Here is a 19,857-nt window from a genome sequence, read left to right on the forward strand (position 1 = left end):
AGGAAGATGACTGTGAAGAGAGGAACAGAAAGAGTAAGTTAAAACCAGAAAGAATGAGTGAAGATGTGAATTCAGAGACTGGAAAATCGTGGTTAAAACAGAGAAAGAGAAGACTCATCCTAAAATTAGAAATGGCAGATGGTGTAAAGACAAATAAATTTTTTTGGAATGGCAGGAGGTGGGTTTTAGATTTGCTCTCTGTTTTTGTTACCATTGCTGCTCTCATCCTTTATTTTTAAAGATAGCTCTTGCATCATACCCCACCTCCACATTAACAGTGATTTCTAACTTTATCTTGCCACAATATTTTGATCTAAATGTAGGTATTTGTGAGTGAAAGTGTTTGGTCGTCAGTGGAGTGAAAACAAGATTCAGTCAATGCCTCTGTCAACTTGCAGAACTAGAAAGTGCGAATCGAAATGTGCTAGTTGTCTACTGATGGATCTTCCACTCTTCCCCTACAGAGGATTCAGCACCTGGTATGCTAAAACTTTGTAGGATTCCAAAGAAGAAACCACTTTATACTTGGGTAGCAAGAGGAAATAAATAATCTAAGGAATCATGATAAACGCATTCTCTTGTCTCACTCAGTCTGTGGTTGGTGGGTGCATCTGCTTCTCTCCTTTACTCACCTGACACATTTTTTGGGTGCCCCAGATCATGGGACTGTTTTTCTCTGCTCCAGGCTGATTTGCTTTGGAACGTCTGGTCTTGCACTTAAGCAGAACTTCCTATTCTGAAATAATGCTTCTCTTTTCCTGCCCCAACACTTCTTCAGAGGCTCTGGAAATCTGTCTCTCTTCTTACTTGTCTTCTGTTTTCTCTTTCTGGTTATTTCCCACTCTCATCTTCACAAGTTCTTGGCAGAAAACACTCATAAAAATACTTTCCTTGCACAGACAGTTTACTTACCATACTCATTATTTAGTTCCAACAGTCACCCAGGTTAATAGCTTTCCCTGTTCTTCAACTGGCAAGGATGTAATACAGCACATTACTGCATGCATGATGTGTGTTAATGTGATAGGATTTTTGTATGGTAGCAAATACCCTGGCTAAATAAAGGTCTACCAGAAATGGCTATGGAACATGTCTTAAGCAGCTACAGGCATACCGATCTTAATTTTAAAGTTTATCTAGAAGGTGATTTTGAAATGGAAACAAATTCCCACACTGGAGTTTCTAAAATCCAATTTCAAATTGGTATCTTTCTTTCCACAAATTATTTTTTTAAAAATAAAACATATTAAACAAAGCATAAGTTAACTCAACCTTCTCAATTAAATGCTTTATAAAAAGGAGTTACACTGCTTCTTCATTTCTTTTGGGACTTGGAAAGCTACCCTGGCATAACACCAACCACATTTTTAACCTGAAATCTCAGAAGATATTTAGGTTCACATTCTACATTATACTTCTTCTGGACCTGATTATAGGGATGGTAAATGAATGAAAGTATCAGATAAAAACATGTATTTTTCTCTTAATATTTTAGATACATTAATAGGAAGCCATGCTGCTGCTTACTATGCTAACTTTCAAATAAATTTTTGTGTGTGTTCGTATGAAACTTTGTCATCTTGGATTTATAATTATGTGTTACTGTATACAGTCACTTCTTAAGAGACAGTATATAATGAACACCTATAACTGAATTTAATAAACATTAAGTTCATTATATATATGTATTATCCTTATTGTTTTCTTATAACAACATTGAAGAAATAAAAACATCAAACCTAAACTTTTTGCCTTATACATCCTACTGTCTGATTAAATTCGGTTATAGAAAGACATTATTTACAAACAAAAACCAACTAGAGTTGATGTTCTACAGGTTATCTTATAGCGAGGTAATATATGAGATATATCTACATGATGTATTTTCTAAGTAGTCCTCAATGACATAGGCTCTGAAAAGACAGTGACTATATGATTAAATAAAAATATTTCATGTATCTGGCAAATGAATGCTTTTTTTTTTTTTTTTTTTTTAAATAAGGTTAAAAAATGCAGCTTGAAGCTTGTGTGTCCTAAATAAGCAGTTATGATTTTTTAAAGTTGTATGCATCTCCAACCAAATTTTCGTGCATATTCTTTAGAAAGGCAACAAGAAAAAGATAACTACTTTGTACTGGTCAACTGAAATCAATTACTATTGACTACTATATTGGTAACATTTCATCTTGAAGTGTTGTCTGAAAATACTCTTCACTGTTCTACAGGTTCAAGATGAATGTTTTGAGCCTCTCTAGTTAGAAAATTTAAACTTGTGCAGTGCTATACATTAAAAAGATATTTGAAATCTGTAGTTCTGCATAAGCGCTGCTGATTTTCCAGCGTGCTACAGTCAGATGTTGCAAAGCTTTATATAAGAAATTTCTGATATTAATAAAGCATATTTAATCTTTTCAGCTTTAAGCAGACTATATCTTTGTTGACAAAGTGGTATTACTTTTGACATTGTGTTATGTCATGACTGCTTTCTTTTTCTACATGTCTGTCCATTCCAGGCCTTGGTTCCTGGAGACATGGAGACGAATTACGAGGAATGTTGCTATAAACTCCTAAGCATTTTAACATACATTTTGCAATGCCAGCATGGTAAAAGCATTATGGTAGTCTGTAATTCAATATATGCAGGTAAATAAACAGTTGCTAGGCTAGCTATGCTTTTTGATCAATACCATTAATAATCATTAAATAAACATTCCTTCAAAATAGTGAAAGGACTTTTTCTATCAGAAAAGTTAGAGAACTTTTTTATCAATATTAGCTAAGGCATATAGGCTTTATGGAAGAATATTCCATAGTGCATAAGTTGTATAATGTATTTAGAATTTGCATCATTACTATACATCAACAAATCTTTTCAAAGAAAATAGAATATAGATAAGTGCTCTGAGTTATTATTCATTAAAAACCTGGGGTACACTTTCTGTGGAAAAACTCCCACTTCATATTATAAGCAAGACTATAAGTTTGATGAGAGACAGATTGTAAATTTAGGTGATACTTTAAAAAAGTAATTTATTAACAAGAACAACAGCTGGTCTGAGACTAGTAGCAAGCATGAAGATACTTCAGTGTATAATTTCAGTGGAACAGCAAATGAAGTAAATTTTACAGAAAAATCTAAAAAGAGAAATGAATAATTAAAAAAGTTTTGCCCGTAAAAATAGAAGGATATATAGAATAGGATTTGACAGGCATCTGTCCTGGAGTCCATTGTTCATTGTTTTTCTTAATCACCTGGCTAATGAAACAAAGAACAGGCTTACTGTTTTTGAAAGCATCAAAGTTGGGGGTTTTTCTCCACTTATGTTAGAGGACAAGATAAAAATGAAAAATGGTGTTAACAAATTGGAGAAATGTTCTGGAAAAAAAATGTACTTGAACAAGGGTAAGTGCAAGATACTACTTTGAGACAAGGATGTGAAGAGCCTAAGTACATGTTTGTTCAGCGAGGAGTCTGGGCTGTGTTCCATTTCACCAGCTCAGCAATTTGAGGCAGATCAGGAAATATAAACAGGGGTATAGCTTGCAAGAACCAGAAACTGATCCTTTTGCTCAATTAAATTCATCTCAGGATTTGATAATGAGGTGCCACAGTTTAAACACATGTAGAATATCTGGAGAAAATCAGAGGGGACCAGAGCAAATGATCATAAGTCTAGGACCAATTTACTAGGAAGAAGTGAATGACTGTGTTTAGCTTAGAAAGAGGAGACAGGGTATAGGGGTTAATAATGGTTTTCAAGCATGTAAGAGATGCTGCTAAGAAGCAGAATATAATCTTTTCTCCCTGTCCATTGCAGTTAGAACAGACTTGTATCAAGGAAGGTTTAGACTAGGCAATCTGGAAAACTTCATAGTGTTAAGGAGAATGAAGCAACAGAATTGACATTTAGGAAAACTGCAGAGTCTCCAGTACTGGTGATCTTCATGTCACCAACATGCTTTTAACAGGTACCAGGTGGATGTCTGTGGCAACTGGCAGAATTTTGATAAAGGACACTGAAGTGTAATTTATGATGTACCAAGATAGTACGGTCTTAGATGCATGATGTTTATGGGTATAATAAGCTGGGGTCTCATGTTGCTGTGTAATTGTGGAACAGACTGCTAGACTGTGCTCGTAACACAGAACACAGTGAAAATGTATTGAAACACTGTGCTATCATTGCTCAGGTAAACTTTATGTTGTGCGATGAACAATGAAGGTATCTCACTCAACTTGTTACACATCATGTCTTGATCTATTTTGTGATATAGTGTCAGAACATAACACAAAATCTACAGAGTGCTCTATACGGTAGCATATTTTGAGTTTGGAAATGCCATGCATCTAAAGGCTTCAGGTTTTGTGAGATATGAAAACAGAATTTGATTTACTAACTAACATTTCTCCAGCATGTCAAGCTTCTGGCATTGTGTACACAGATACTCAGTCTATCCTTTTTCAGGCTCCAGCCAGAGGGCAGCAGTGTACTGCGCAACTTTCCTCTGGGAATCTCAAGCGCTCATGCTGTGCTGAAAAATACCACATTAAAATATACCTATATATTTTATATATGTACTAATAATATTTTTAAAAAAGGGTAGTATAACAGCTGAAAGCTAATACATAACTTTGTAATTTGTTTAATTAAACTTAGTTAAATTTAATTTTAACTTTAAGCTAAACTTAGCTGCTGAATTTGTGCAGCCTTTTCAGTAAAGGATGCACTATAAGACTCAAAATATTATTTTCATTCTTAACATTATATAAGCCTTAATCTAGTAAAAGGTGTATGTCTATATGTGTGTGTGTATGCATATGTGTATCATCTTTATGTAGTCTTTAACAACATTGCAACAAAAACACAAGTAATTTAATGGCAGTATTCAGTATTTGTAATTGAATGTATGCTGCCACTGGAAGTTCTTTCATACTTCCAGTATATTATTAAAAAGCTTTGGGAAGCCTACTTGCTTCTAGGGACTGCCATTTTACCAATACCAATTCCCTTCCTTTCGAAGTAATTTTTTCCTGTCTGCTGAAGAAAAATCATATACAGCCAATGAATGCACCCTAGACACACCTGTTCCAACCAGCTTTCTATTCTTGAGCAGAAACCTAACTTTACCCAAAACTTTTGGATTAATTATTGGGATTTAGCTATACAGTCTAGATATCAATCATCACATGGTGTAGACACTTTTAAAGTAATTTTTGACTACATTTATGTATATGGCTTTGCTCTGCAAGTCTGCTTCCCCACATCACATTTTTCATGTATTAAATTTCTTCACAAAGTTGCAGAAGCAGCCTTAACAATCCACTTCCTGCAACCGTTTTATTGCAATATATTCTTGATTTTTTTAAAGAGCTCAAATATGTTCAAAATTCTTTAAATGTTTCAAAGAAAAATTGATCCTGCAAGGTTGTTGCAAAGCATTAATTTACTTGGTCTGAAACTCTGCTGTTTTGAAGCATTTTTATACACTATCTGTGGAAAACAGACTAACGTGGTCCCAGGATATGGCAGTAAAGAAAGTAATGGATAGAGGAACTATTTACAAGCAATTCCACTACACATGTAAGGCTAGAGCCGGGGGAGAAAGATGTGAGGAGGGTTGAGTCAGTGAGAGTGCTCTGTGTAAGTTCTAATTCATCACCTAAGAAAAATCCAGAAAGTAGTGGTCAGGAGACCAGCTCCTGGATGAATAATGATTGGTTGAAGGTGAGAAACCACTTTGATGACTTTGCAACTACAGAGCAATTTTCTTTGATTGAAGGTATGCAACAATTGCTCAATTTATTCCGTAATTTAAGGGTGCTTTTTGGTTTCTTTGCTGACACTAAACTCTCATCATAACATCCACAAATAGTGCTTTCTACCATCTCATACTGCCTATGATATTCCATCCTGGTAAATGTTATGTCCTTAGTTTTTCACTGCTTTTTTTTCCATTTGGCTCATAAAGCTACTGTATACCTGAGATGGACCCTGTTACCACTTACATGATTGCAGTTAATACAACATTGTTATGTGCTCTCCCATACACATTCTACTAGTTCTTTCTGTAGAATATTAAGTTGAATTCAAAGCTATTTGGCACAGATTAATCCCACTGAATTTTAGGCACTTAATTTGTATACCTCAGTTAGTGTTGTGGTTTAACCCCAGCCGGCAACTGAGCACCACACAGCCGCTTGCTCACTCCACCCTGGTGGGATGGGGGAGAGAACAGGAAGGGTAAAAGTTTGAAAACTCATGGGTCAAGATAAAGACAGTTTAATACTTAAAGCGAAAGCTACATGTGCAAGCAAAGCAAAACAAGGAATTCATTCACTACTTCCCATGAGCAGACAGCGTTCAGCCATCTCCAGGAAAGTAGGGCTCCATTACGTGTAACAGTAACTTGGGAAAACGAACGCCATCACTCCAAATGTCCGCTGCCTTCCTTCTTCTTTCGTCAGCTTTACTTGCTGAGCATCATGCCATGTCATATGGTATGGAATGTCCCGTTGGTCAGCTGGGTTCAGCTGTCCCAGCTGTGCCCCCTCCCATCTTCTTGTGCACCCCCATCCTGCTCGCTGGTGGGATGGGGTGAGAAGCAGAAAAGGCCTTGACTCTGTGTAAGCCCTGCTCAGCAGTAGCCCGAACATCCCTGTGTTATCAACACTGTTTTTGGTACAAATCCAAAACACAACCCCATACTAGCTACTACGAAGAAAATTAACTCTCTCACAGCCAAAACCAGCACAGTTAGGAGCATAGCTCTCATAGGTCCCAGGTTACTTAGTGGCAAGAGATAGACATCTCCAAAGAGCAACTAAAATATTATATTATTTTCTTTGTCTTGTTGTTTAAGATCTGTTGCAGTGGCTTTAAAGTTGAGGCTAAGGACAACCTAACTGAAACTTGCTTTCTTATACATTGTTCAACAGTGTGCTGGGTCTGGCTGGGCTGGAGTTAATTTTCTTCCTTGCAGCCCATATGGTGCTGGGTTTTGGATTTGTGACTAAAACAGTGTTAGTAACACAGCAGCGTTTTAGCTACTGCTGAGCAGTGCTTACACATAATCAAGGTTTTCTCTGTTTCTCACTCTGCCCTGCCAGTGAGTAGGCTGGGGTGGACAGGAAGTTGGGAGGGGACACAGCTGGGACAGCTGAACTGAATCGGCCAAAGGGTTATCATGTACAATATGATGTTGTGCTCAGCAATAAATCTGGGAGGTAGTCTTTCCAAAGAAGCCATTGCTAGGAGATTGGCTGGGCATTGATCTGCATGTGGTAGGTGATGAGTGATTGCCTTTACAATGTTTTGGCTTTTTTTTCCCCGCTTTCCTTCACTTGTTAAACTGTCTTTAATGTGACCCAAGAGGTTTTCTTGTGTTTGCTTTTCCGGTTGTCTTCCCCATCATGATGGGGGGTGGAGGGGTGAATAAATGGGTGCTTAGTTGCTGGCCACAGTCAACCCACAAAGAGTGATTTGCATACTTGTGCCCCTGGCCCAAGACAATCCTAGGTGAAAGACAGTGCATTAGCTAAAAATCTTGGAGTTTTTTGAGGGGAAATAATGATGAGTCGCATTAGTAATACTAGGATTTTTGTGGAAAAGGTGGAAAAGTCTGAGGGTTTTGAAAACTGGGAGATGTGAAGCACACATAGTATACTGCCTATGTCTGGGAATTAGATATCTTGGAGAAAATTATCTTTCCTGTATGACACCTTATTAGTGGATTGATTAGCAGCAAATGTGTTTTAATCCAGTGCTCTAGAGGCTGCTTTTTATATTTAGACATTTCATTGGCTGCAGGCATCCTTTGCTACATGGCAGCATCAGTGGATTGTTAAAGTCCAGCTTATTCTCCAGCAGGACTCAGTGAGCATATCATTAGAGGGTCACAACAGAGCTGCACAGTGAAATCCCCTGTGCCCCCTAGTAAATCAGAGCGTTTCACACTGAATTTACGGTTACAGCTGCATGATACTGGAAGTAAGAAGAGTCTCACAATGAAGCTACCATAAGATTCTGTATACTGTACAGCAAATCAATAGAAATTTACAACAGAATTACATGCTAAGCTTCTCTTATACACTAAAGTATACGCTAAATCATGGAGATTCACAATAGGGTTCACCTTTAAGCTCCCATGTGATATATGATAAATCACTAAGTTACAGCAAGGTCTATCAAGCACCTTTCTTTATTTGGTCTATTATTATTGCTGCAATAATATGGTGGCATCTGTCATTGACAGGTAAAGTTAAGGAAAATGGCAAATCACTTTGACTTTGAGGATGTACATTGAATGTGGCCACCTTTTGTTGATTCAGATTTGTGCTTCCTTTGGGATGCTCACAATGCTGCTTGGAAACATGGTAGCTTTGCACCACATGGAGACATATTAACAAAAGAATTTTGAACATCCAAGGACAGTGAGATGGTCTCTTTAGTGTAGGTATTCTGCACATTGCTCCATCACTGCTGACCTCACTTGACAGTGAGGATGAACTGATCCTGGGGATCTGTAGGTTGCCTTAGCAGCATATGCATTCATTAAGTAAAAAGTTGAAAGAAACTTTCAGTTCTCTTTTGGGGATACTTTCCATTCAGTCAAGTCTTCTGGCAAAACAGTACTTGCGAGACACACTGTGAAAACATCAGTTTGAAGCTTACTTTAATTTTGTCTTGATGAGTAGTTTCAGATCATAGTCACTAACATTTTCCTCTCATAATAATGTCATTGAAAACTTAGGGGACTACTCTTAAAGATATATGCTTTCAGAAGTGTTTGCACTGTAAGTTTGATGTACTGGGGGTTGGAAGGAGAAAGGGAAAATTCATGCAGCTAGACAGGCACCAATAAAGCCAGCTGAATGAGAAAGAAAAGCTGATGTTGATAATGAGAAAGCAAAAGAAACCAATTAGAGATCATATGGCTGTTTCAGCCAAAAGGGTTCATCCTTCACCCAACTGAATACCTGGCATGTGACCAACCAACAAAGAAGTGGGTGGGAAGGATGCACCTAGTTTCCAAGTGGAAGTATTTTGGATATGGCTTGCAAAGCTTTGGGAAGTTCAGTATGTTGATAGAGCTTCCCCACTCAGAGCATGTTTTTGACCTTGAAGTACACATCACCAACAGTGTCAAATGACATCATTGTGCTGAAACACCAGACACTAGTATAGAAGCTACATAGAGACCAATGGTTACTCAGCTCCTCTGGATTTCCCTTACGTGTAAATGACAACTTAATCTATTGTTTTAAAACAGATTTGACTCTAAGCACTGGAAGAGACACTGCATGCTATAGGACTGGCATGTGATTTATACCAACTCAGCGAAGAGCCAATAAAGGCAGGCACTGCAATGGCATCCTGCAGATAGCAGTTATTCGTCTGCTCAGCTGCTACTTCGGCTGAATCCTGCTGAATCTGAGAAGCCAAAAGCTTCCTGCTTCATCCCATGGGTGTTGCCTTGCAGCTGAAATGCTGCTTCCATCCCCTTGCCTCTGTGCTTGACTCCAGGAATGACAGTGTGGTTTGTCATTTGGATCAGTACCCAGACAAAATCACTTGCAGTATCTATTGATCTATACATTGTTTAGTTTATTTATCTTTCATATAAAAGAAAAGGCATTAATGTATTCTAAAATCTAGACTCCATACAGGCCATTTCTTGTAGCCTACAGGTAGCCTTCTTTATACCAAGCATTTTGGATGCCAGTAACACCTCTGTCTTGTCATTTTTCTTGTTGTACCACACAAAGTGAATGCTCAGTGCTGATTTCAGAAGCAACTCTGTGGAATGACTGGGGAAATGCCAATGTCACCTGGCATCATTTTCATTTGGTCTTTAGATGCCACAAAGTATCACTGGATTGGTTTTGTGGATCTGGGCTACTTGCCCAGAAGGAAGTATATACTTGGAAAGTCTGCTATCCACCTTGCTACTGTAATGAACAGAAATGGATGTTGCCACCATCGCTTCTCTTGATAGCAGGGGAACAGGTCTTTGCATCCATCCTGTCAGAATACACCATGCAGCTCTTACTGGTTGTAAGAGATATGCTGTCCATTTATGTACCTCCTCGTGCATCTTCAAAAATTGCAGCATGCAAAAGCAAATCCTGTTTGGTTTTGTTGAAACCTGTTGAAACATCATGCAATATCGGCCCATTTTATCCACTGTTTCAAGCCACAAATCCTGTGAAAAGACAGAGGTCAACTATTATCCTTCTGTGATAGCAGAGGGTGCTGTGTCTCCCTGGGTGCACTGTGTGAGCTGGCAACATGTTGCTCCATAAAATCGTGGAGTTGTGGAAATTACATTGAAAGAGATCTTGAAATGTTGGCTTGTTTGTCGCAGTCCTGGGGCTGGGGACTGTGCTGGCAGACTCATGGCAGAGGTTTATTTGTCATGTGTCCAAAAACTTCTAGGAACAAAGAGAATCCCAAAGGCAAACCCTACTAAGACTTTCTGTGCTTCCGTACATCCTCAGTGTGGCACTTCCTGAGGCTGATCAGCTACCAGATACAAATTAGTTTCTGTGAACAATGGCACATATATGTCGTGCTAAAAGCTCATCTGCACACCCTTAAAGCAGCACAGAAAGGCAATGGCACATGAAGGGGAGCCCAAATAATACAGTGCTCTGGGTCCTCCCAGGCCCATCCTAGGAGCTATCAGCCCACCAGAGGCCCATCTCCACAGAGCACAAAGGCAAGTGGGAACCTGTCACGGTTTTAGCTGGGATAGAGTTAATTTTCTTCACTGCAGCTGGCACAGTGCTGTATTTTGGCCTTAGTATGAAAAACAATGTTGATAACACACAGATGTTTTGGTTGTTGCTGGGTAGCGCTTGTACTAGTCAAGGACATTTCCAGCCTCCCATGCTCTGCCAGGTGCACAAGAAGCCAGGAGGGGAGGGGGCACAGCTAAGAGAGTGGATCCAAACTGGCCAAAGGGATATTCCATATCATATAACGTCATGCCCAGTGTGTTACCTGGGAGAAGCTGGCCAGGGGGAGGGGGGTAGCAATTATGGCTCGGGGATGGGCAGCATCAGTCGGCGGGTGGTGAGCGGTTGTATCATTTGTGTTTCTGTTTTTTTTTCCTTTTTTCCCTTTTCCTTCTTATTATATTATCATTATTGTTATTATCATAATCATTATTATAATTATTATTTTATTTTAATTATTAAACTGTTCTTAACTCAACCCACAAGGTTGTTTTTTGGTGGTTTTTGGTTGTTTTTTTTGTTTGTTTGTTTGTTTGTTTTGTTTTTTTTCTTTTGCTCTTCCGATTCTCTCCCCCATGCCACAGCGGTGGGGGAAGTGAGTGAGCGTCTGTGTGGTGTTTAGTTGCCAACCGTGGCTGAACCACGACAGAACCCAAATTAGGGGTTCAAAGGAAGGGATACTCTGTCCAGGCCTCTCTCAGGGATGTCTGAGGAGATTTGTATGTGTGCTCTGCATGGGTGTGTGTGTGCCTACTGGGTATATATGTTCAGTCTTGCTAGTGGTTGGACCTGTGGCATGGAGCTGTGGCAGCATCACCTCCCTTGGGCTGCTGGATTCAGCACAATAGTTTCCCCAGACATCAGACACATAATTCCTTTTAAAAATGAGGTTAGAGATTCTTTTTACAAAGTCACATACAGGACAAATTCCCATATAAACAGAACAAAATAAATAGAAGGAAGGTCCATACAGCTTGCTCCTGTCACATCATATCTTATTTTGAGGACAAGAAATATTTAGATAATCAAATCTAAATTTGACCAGGAAACTCCAAACAGCACATATCCAAGTTAACAGTCAAATGTTGTCACCATCTTAATTTTGTCTCATTAAATAGATGACTATTCCAGCAGTTCTGTGCAACCTGCCACCATGTGAATATGCCTGTCTGGCAAATTTCAGAGTACAGTGTACAATTTCTGTAGCAACAAAATGTTTCCCAAAAGCTCCCATGAGGTTTATTTCTTTGATGTGAGATCTAATGGAATGACGATACAGTTTGATTTTTTGCGGTTTTTACTGGCCCAATTTCAGAGATTAAGGGAGAAGACACACACTTTTTATGGCATTCACATTTGTATCCAGCTTAGTTTATTTGGTGGCTACAGGTGTACCTCTATGAGTCGTAAAAAGAAAAGAGGCTTTTATTTTAAAGATTTTTGGGTAATAGAAGAAATTAGTCTGAGGTTTAACTTTGCAGTGTCTCTTGCTGACTTGCAAAACTTAAGGTACTACTAATATTTAAATAGCTTTTTTTTAGTAAGGCCAAATTATTCAAGCGAGCCTGTTTGTAACAAAACCATTAAAATATTTTTTACCTATAGCAACATTACAAGCGGGGATGGGAACATGAAGAAAGGCATGATTAAGCAGCAGAGTATCAAGCCTAAAACAATCATAAAATTTAATTGCCACCTATTAATAAAGAAAAGAATTTTAAGATTGTTTTTATTCTCATTGACTTCCTTCTATTTTTCTGGATCCTGGTCTTGGAAAAAAGAAAAATAAAAACAGTATTTTCGTAGTCTTTTGTCTGTGGACCACTGTGTCTTATGCATGCATTTTTTTTCCATTCAAGAATATTACTTTTTAATATTTATGTATTCTCTTATACCAATCAAAATCAGAGCCATTAATTATCATATTTATAATTAATTATACTGTTAAAAGTTATGTAAAATTAAGAGGTTTTAAAATATCCTCTTTTAATCATACCTGCTTGTCATTTTTATTTTTAAGAGCTATTCTGCTGAGTGCATAATAACTGACTACATTTTTTATCTTTGTTCAGGATTTTGGATGAGTGACTCTATAGCCATTCCTCTCTACACAGTGCAAGCAGAGATATCTTACAGTTCTGTTTGAAGCAAATGATGCTTTTTTCATTTAAGAAAAGTTTCTTTCACCTGTTATAGTGTAGTTACCAAGTATGTGTATTTAATCCTAAAACCTGTTTGAACAGACATTATAATTAAGAACTTCAATGTGGAGACTTCAGAAAAAAAAAAGTAAGATTCTTACAGAAAGCAACTCTCACCTCCAGTGAGATAGACGGAATCTTATTTATTTTAGTGCAGCAACCCAAAATAATTACAGCATTCAGTGCCTTGATTTCTTTTAACCTGTAGGTTTCTTTTCACCTCTCTAGGCTATTGCCTTGCAAGATTTTACATTTCTAAAGACAGAGGTGAAAAACTCCCCACCCTTCTGATTTTTTTAAAACCAATGTGTCATTTTGCTGAGTAAATTATAACAATGAAAGCAATTATTAGCTTTAAGAAGATTTATTCTAGCTCATCTGATGCTTTAAACATGATTCCTGACATAGTAGGCTATGGTCTCAGCTTTTTGCAAATCAGACCTTATACTGTGAAAATCCTCTCTGATCTGTGTAAGGGTACTATTTCTTCAGGCCTTTTTGTTTCAAAATCCTCACCTGAATGCCTTCATTTTACACTGCACTAACCAACAGTGGGAAGCCTCCTTAGTGTTTGGAGGCTTGTCCCTTGTTTTACTTATCCTTATTTTACATCAGTTTAAATCTACCTACTTGAGTAGAGCTGCTCTGTACATACACCATGGCAATAACTGAATTTAACTAAACAGTTCTGTCCTTAATTTCATCTTCATGGATGGTCACCTTAGTTGTTTTCTTCTACACAGCAAACTGAAGATACACCATCAGATCTTCAGGTGAGTCTAGTGCAAGGGATGACAGTCAGGAAGGACAGGCTTTGCCATACTCGCTCTTTATAGCACAGACTCTTATCTTTTATGCTCCTGCATCGTTGAGGGGTGGCTCTGGGTCTCCAGAAACCGCACGGAACAAATACCAGCTGTAGTGTTATAAAGTGTTGCTGACACAGTGATGTTGTCAGAGGTGTGACGAGGAGTGATTTTTGTGCTTGCTGGCAGAGTAGATTACATTTTCCCTATTAAAAGGTAAGTGAATACGAGTCATGACTCATATATATGTCTGTGTTTACAAGAGTTAAAAGGACAAGAGTCCTTGTTCCCTGATCATCCAGAATGGGAAAGGGTTAAAACATGCTTTGGTCCCTTTCTGGCAGAGGATGCCCAGATTGCCATCCCACAGAAATTGAGATGAAGCAGGATGAGAGGAAGCTGGTGCACATCAGTAAACATCCCAGTAATGATAACACAGGGTGTGGCCTAGGAACTGGTGGCTGGAAGATGTCTTGCAGTTACCAGTTTAGATATAGCACTGAAGACCATGCCTATGGGACGTTGCTAGATGTTCCTACATTAGCATATCTGTCTTAGAGAGAGGGTGGAATCAGATATGCTAGTTTTTCCGTATAAATTGCAACTCAGAACTGTGCCAATACAATATATCCTCTTCCACATGTACACTGACCTTAAAGAGAGAGTTTCTTTCCTTTTTCCCCTTCTCCTCATTGCTGAACAATTTCATGTTCAATGGAAGGGGTTCATTCCCTACCATGCAATGGCTCCCCTCTATCAGCGTAGTTTAGACAGGGACCTCTTGTCTGATCTCCCTTTGGCAGGCTGTTCCTGCTGATTCATTGTTACTGCCCTCTTGGGATTGCCTGGGCTCCCATAACGAATTACATCCTCCCCAGCTGCAGTCTGACTAGGTGAGAAAGGGCTTATATCTTCTGCTATACCTTAGATATATGGCCACTGTCTAAAGCCTACATATTGCCTCACTGACTGCAGCACTCCTGAGCGTGTAACTTATTTCACATGCTTGCCTAGGCACTTTATACTGCTCTGTATGACTCATTATTTGTATTGCAGGGCTGCCTACAGCAGTAGTCTGCAAATCAGGAATTACAACTGGAAGCAGAGCGATAGTAGGAGATATAAGGGAGTGTTATAAGAAATGCAGTTGGTTTTTACTGTATTTGCAGTTGTGTGTCTGGAGGCGAGCAAGAAGAGAAGCTGCAATCATAAACAATTTGGGAATGAAGCCCGTGGTTTTTAGTAATGACTAAATCCTAATAGGCAAGGTACAATAGAGATAGCACCTGGAGACAGAAATATACGGCCTACAATCTGTGTAGCTATTTATATAATTCAAAAAGGTGGGGGTGAAATGGTATCCCTTCACCAATATAACGAATCGTCATATAAAGGTCTGAGAAATAAATGTCAAAAATGTTTCGGCCGAAGACCAGAAACTCCATTTTTCTGGGAGTTCCTAGTGCAGGTTTTCACAATGGTGAAGATAAAATTTATCTACACAGACACATAACAGTCTGAGCCTCCATTCAGGCGGCTGATGCATTGCAAACTGTTAAGTAGCAGTGTTGCAGTAAATCAAACAAATGTCTAATCAGTACCTATGCATTATGCACAGCTACTTCATTTTGTCAACAAAAGGATTCAGGATTTGTAGAGGCTTTTGCACTCTTTTTTCTCCTAATTGAGAAGAAATAATCTGATGGGTTAATTCCTCATTTTCAAAGGGTCCTCAGGGTGTAGCCACAACTATGCTAGTTACAATTCAATTAAGTGACAGTCTATGCAGAATAAATTACTGCTATCTACTTATATTTAGAATTTTAACATTGTTTGTAAAACTCCACCGAAGAATAAAAATGTCTTAGGAATGTTGGAATTTTTCATCAAAATAGATTTCTAACGTTTCCAGCTTTACAACCCTTCCCTATGTTGTAGAATTTTGACTGTAAGATCATTGAATTGCAAAACTGTGGTAATATTCCTAATTTCATTCTAGCTTTTAATATTAATTAGTTGCTTATATAAACCTGAGAGTATGAATATGTATATGTTTTTTGGCTTAGGAAGCAAGCTAAATCAACAAGATCTGAATGCGTGTACAATATTAGCAGGATAGATAAATATTAGTATTATTAACAATATTACCACATGTTAAAGTTGATATGATCCCTATAGACATCGGTCTTGCACTAAACAGAACAGAAATGTTCGCACCCCCAGCATAATAGCATCTTCACTGTAGTAAATTTTTTTCGCAGCATCCCCTCCCAAGATAGCACTGTGCTCTCACCAGTCTTTTTCTAACATTCTCTTCAGCTTCAGGCAAAACCAATAATTAATGATAAGACTTGAGTGGTGTACAATTAAGTACTAAACCAGGCTGCCTCTTCTCATCTCTGCCAGTTACTTGCTCTCTAATCTTCAGCGGTTCCTCAGTTTGGTGAAGAGAAGGCTGTGGGGAGACCTTATTGTGGCTTTTCAGTACTTAAAAGGGGACTACAGGAAAGATGGGGGCAACCTCTTTAGCAAGGCCTGTTGTAACAGGACAAGGGTTAATGGTTTTAAATTAAAGGAGGGTAGATTTAGACTGGATATAAGGAAAAAAACTTTTACAATGAGGGTGGTGAAACACTGGCATAGGCTGCCCAGAGAGGTTGTGGAGTCTCCTTCCCTGGAGACATTCAAAACCCGCCTGGATGTGTTCCTGTGCCCCCTGCTCTAGGTGCGCCTGCTCAAGCAGGGGGGTTGGACAAGATGATCTCCAGAGGGCCCTTCCAACCCCTACCGTTCTGTGAGTCTGTGTGACAGGGCTCTGAGCAACCTGACCTAATTGAAGATGTCCCTGCTCGCTGCAGGGGGGTTGGACTAGAAGATCTCTAAAAGGTCCCTTCCAACCCAACCCATTCTATGATTCCGTGATTTTGTGATTGGTTGTAGGTAAAACTGCATGTTATGAAAACTGTGATGTATATGTCTACTGTTTCAAAACAGGTTAATCTAACTCATATCTGTGGTTCCATGGGACTCTCAAGATCTTTGGTCTAAACAAAAGTCTGCTAAAGCTCATTAAGGATTTTAAGGTAAAATTTGCTCTACAGGAACCATTACCTCCACTTGAAAACCTTTCAGAGTGTCTATAGTTTGAAAAACACTAGGGAAAAAAGTTTAAAAATACAGATTTAAGGCAAGGTCCATGCTAGGATCTTTTTCTGAAATGGTGATACTAGTTACAGGTATTAGTGTTGTATCTGTGAGGGTATGAACTCTGGGAGGAGAAGGGATATCTTTGTTAGATAAACTTTTATACTGAAAATAATGATTCATTTCTGAAGATAAAATTTGCCTATTATTTGTAAGCTATGTCAGTTGGTCTAAAGAAATCACCTAAAATAAATCACAATACTTAGCAGTACAGTTTTCTGTAATATTTGTAGTTATAAATCTTAAAGTAAATGTAACTATGCCAGGGGAAAAAAAATTGCTAATGCTTTTTAGTTTGTTGGAGTGCAGCTGGATATGTTATATTGCCAGAAGACACATCTAACTTAGAAACATCTCTTGTCATAGCTGACAATAAATCTTTTTCTAATGTCAGCTAAGTCTATGATCTTTCATTTCCCTTCACTTCTCTTTTCCTTTCCTGAGATAGTCCTGGTTTATTTAGATCTGAGTGGTTCTCATTGCACTTACACTTCCAAGAATTTTACAGCACCAGTCCTTCGCTGATATCGCAATGCATCAAGGATTTGATGGCTTCTCAAACTTGTTCTAGATTGAAAGCCTTTCTGTGGGAAAGTTAAAGAAAGTTAGTTAAAATGTTTCAGTAGATCAATGCTGTGGCAGTGCGCGAAGTTTCAACTATAGAGGGATTTACAGATCAAAACAAAAAGCCAAACATTGTGCAGAGTTAAACAAGAGTCCTCAGAAGAGAAACACTTATTTCTTACTCCAGTAAACAAGTTGGCAGCTACATTCAGCACAAGTATAAGTTTCTTGCAGGCTTTAAAAAATAGCTCATGTGGCAAACATCTCATTAGTTTATTTTGGAGGCCCCAGATATACATAAACCTGTGCAATGCGTGACAATGACAATGAAATGGTACAAGAAATCCAACAATACTTTAGCTCCCACATCCTTTAGTGTAACAAATACTATGTTAAGAACTGAGCATACTTGCTTAGGAGGATGTAGAGAGACCTCACATGAAATCTCATTGGACTCCTCTTGCTTTTATGAGGGGACTTGTCAACTAGTTTCAAATTTAATGAGAAAGGTGATATTTTCCCCCAGGACATTAAAGGATCCCTTACTTTGACCAAAGTCTTACCTTCTCATCCCACACCAGGCCTTTTGCCATCCCTTGAGCCCACAGTGAGGGCTGCTCTGCATGGCCTGACCTTGCTGTGCTCCAGGCACAGAAACCCACATGCACATCCACCTGCTCACACAAGGGTTTGTAGGAGTAGTTGGAAGCCTGGGCTGGATTTGCAGCGAAGTTTCAAGAGGGTCTCTTAGCATCTAATAGACATGTCTAAACATTTTCATCTCCTATTGTCTTTTATTGTGTCTGTGTAGGTATATCAAAATGATGAAAAAGGATGCCATATTAAATTGCCTTAAGAAAAGTAGAAAAAAACCCTCCAATTATTTATTATATTTGTATTATTGACATAGTCATGACATTTATGCAAGACTGTGTATGGAGGAATCAAACAATATCTTTGTAAACAAAACATTTATGACCGTATACTAGTAATGCAAGAAAAGAGAGGAAAAAAGAGAAAAATAATACTTTTGGAGTGTAGATCTGATTTGGTCCAAAATATAAGTTTGGTTTAGCTCCAGAGAAGAACTTGTGTGACTAAAAAAGTCCTGGTTTTGTCCAATAAAATCTATTGCTTAATAAAATACTATTTCTTTCTATAAACCCACCTTACTATTATTTGCTAAGACCTATCTTTTGCATGGGGCAAGGAAAGGAAAACAGAAGTATTCCTCTAAAATAATACAGCCAGTTATGCTAATGTTTGAATGCATTGATAGACAGTATAACTAGATTCAAAGTGAAAAGAGAAGGTCTTTATGTTACATTCAAATATGCAAGCAAAAGCACTAAGCAGCTCTTAAAAGAAAAGCAGTATGTGCCTTTCCATCCACTAGATAGAGCTAAGGGACTTTATGCATCAGTGAAAAGTTCTCGGCATGGCATGCTTGTTTCTTCTGCCAGGAGACCTGGTGCTCCTCTGTACTAGCTTGGAAATCTAAACAAACACATTTTCAGAACTGGGTAGGTTTCTGTGTATAAAAGCTCATTTTATATCATATGTTCAAAAGCTCATTTTATATCATATGTTCAATCTCATGTTGAGGATGGTGAAATAAAAAATAGTATTTTTCTTCTTTTATCCTTCTTGATTTTTGTATTTGAAGGGTATGGCCTTGGAACCTCTTATTATGCATTTATTATTATGCGTTAGCTTTGTTTATATTAGTAGAGGTATTTCAGCCTCAAACCTTGCATCAGACATACCTTTTTGCCTTACCTGACAAAATGATTAAGAAAACAGGTAATTTGATGATTGAAAAATATACCTTTTGAAATTTAATGTCTCTCATTGTTAGAGTTTATTGCCTTGACAGTGACATAATATTTTACAACAATTTGGAACTGAACATTACGTTCTGAGACTTTGTATTTTTGTAAAATGTGTATTTTGGACCTTATAACACTGTTGGTTTTTTCCTCTTGTTGTTGTCAATTTTCTTGCTTTCCTTAAGGAAGAATACTATAAGATTGAATTAGGATCAAACTAGTAAAGTCCCATAGATACGAATCCAAAAAGTATAGCTTTCTAATGATGCAACTGAACTAGGGAAATTTTTTTTTATTGATTTTTTTATACCACCTTATGAAGTTTTTTTTAATGAATACCATTTGCAGTTACATTTTACTGAATTAAATAGAATGCTTCAGACAGCTCTATTTTGAAATTGTCTCTCATATTCAACAGTGTTTTCCCTAAAGTTACCATACTTGCAAAGGCACAATAGACTTGCACAATAGGCTGGCACAGTAGACTTGCAATTCAGCAATCCATCTCTCTGAGG

Source organism: Phalacrocorax carbo, chromosome 3 (genome assembly GCF_963921805.1).
Source record: "Phalacrocorax carbo chromosome 3, bPhaCar2.1, whole genome shotgun sequence".
In the NCBI taxonomy this organism is placed as follows: domain Eukaryota; kingdom Metazoa; phylum Chordata; class Aves; order Suliformes; family Phalacrocoracidae; genus Phalacrocorax; species Phalacrocorax carbo.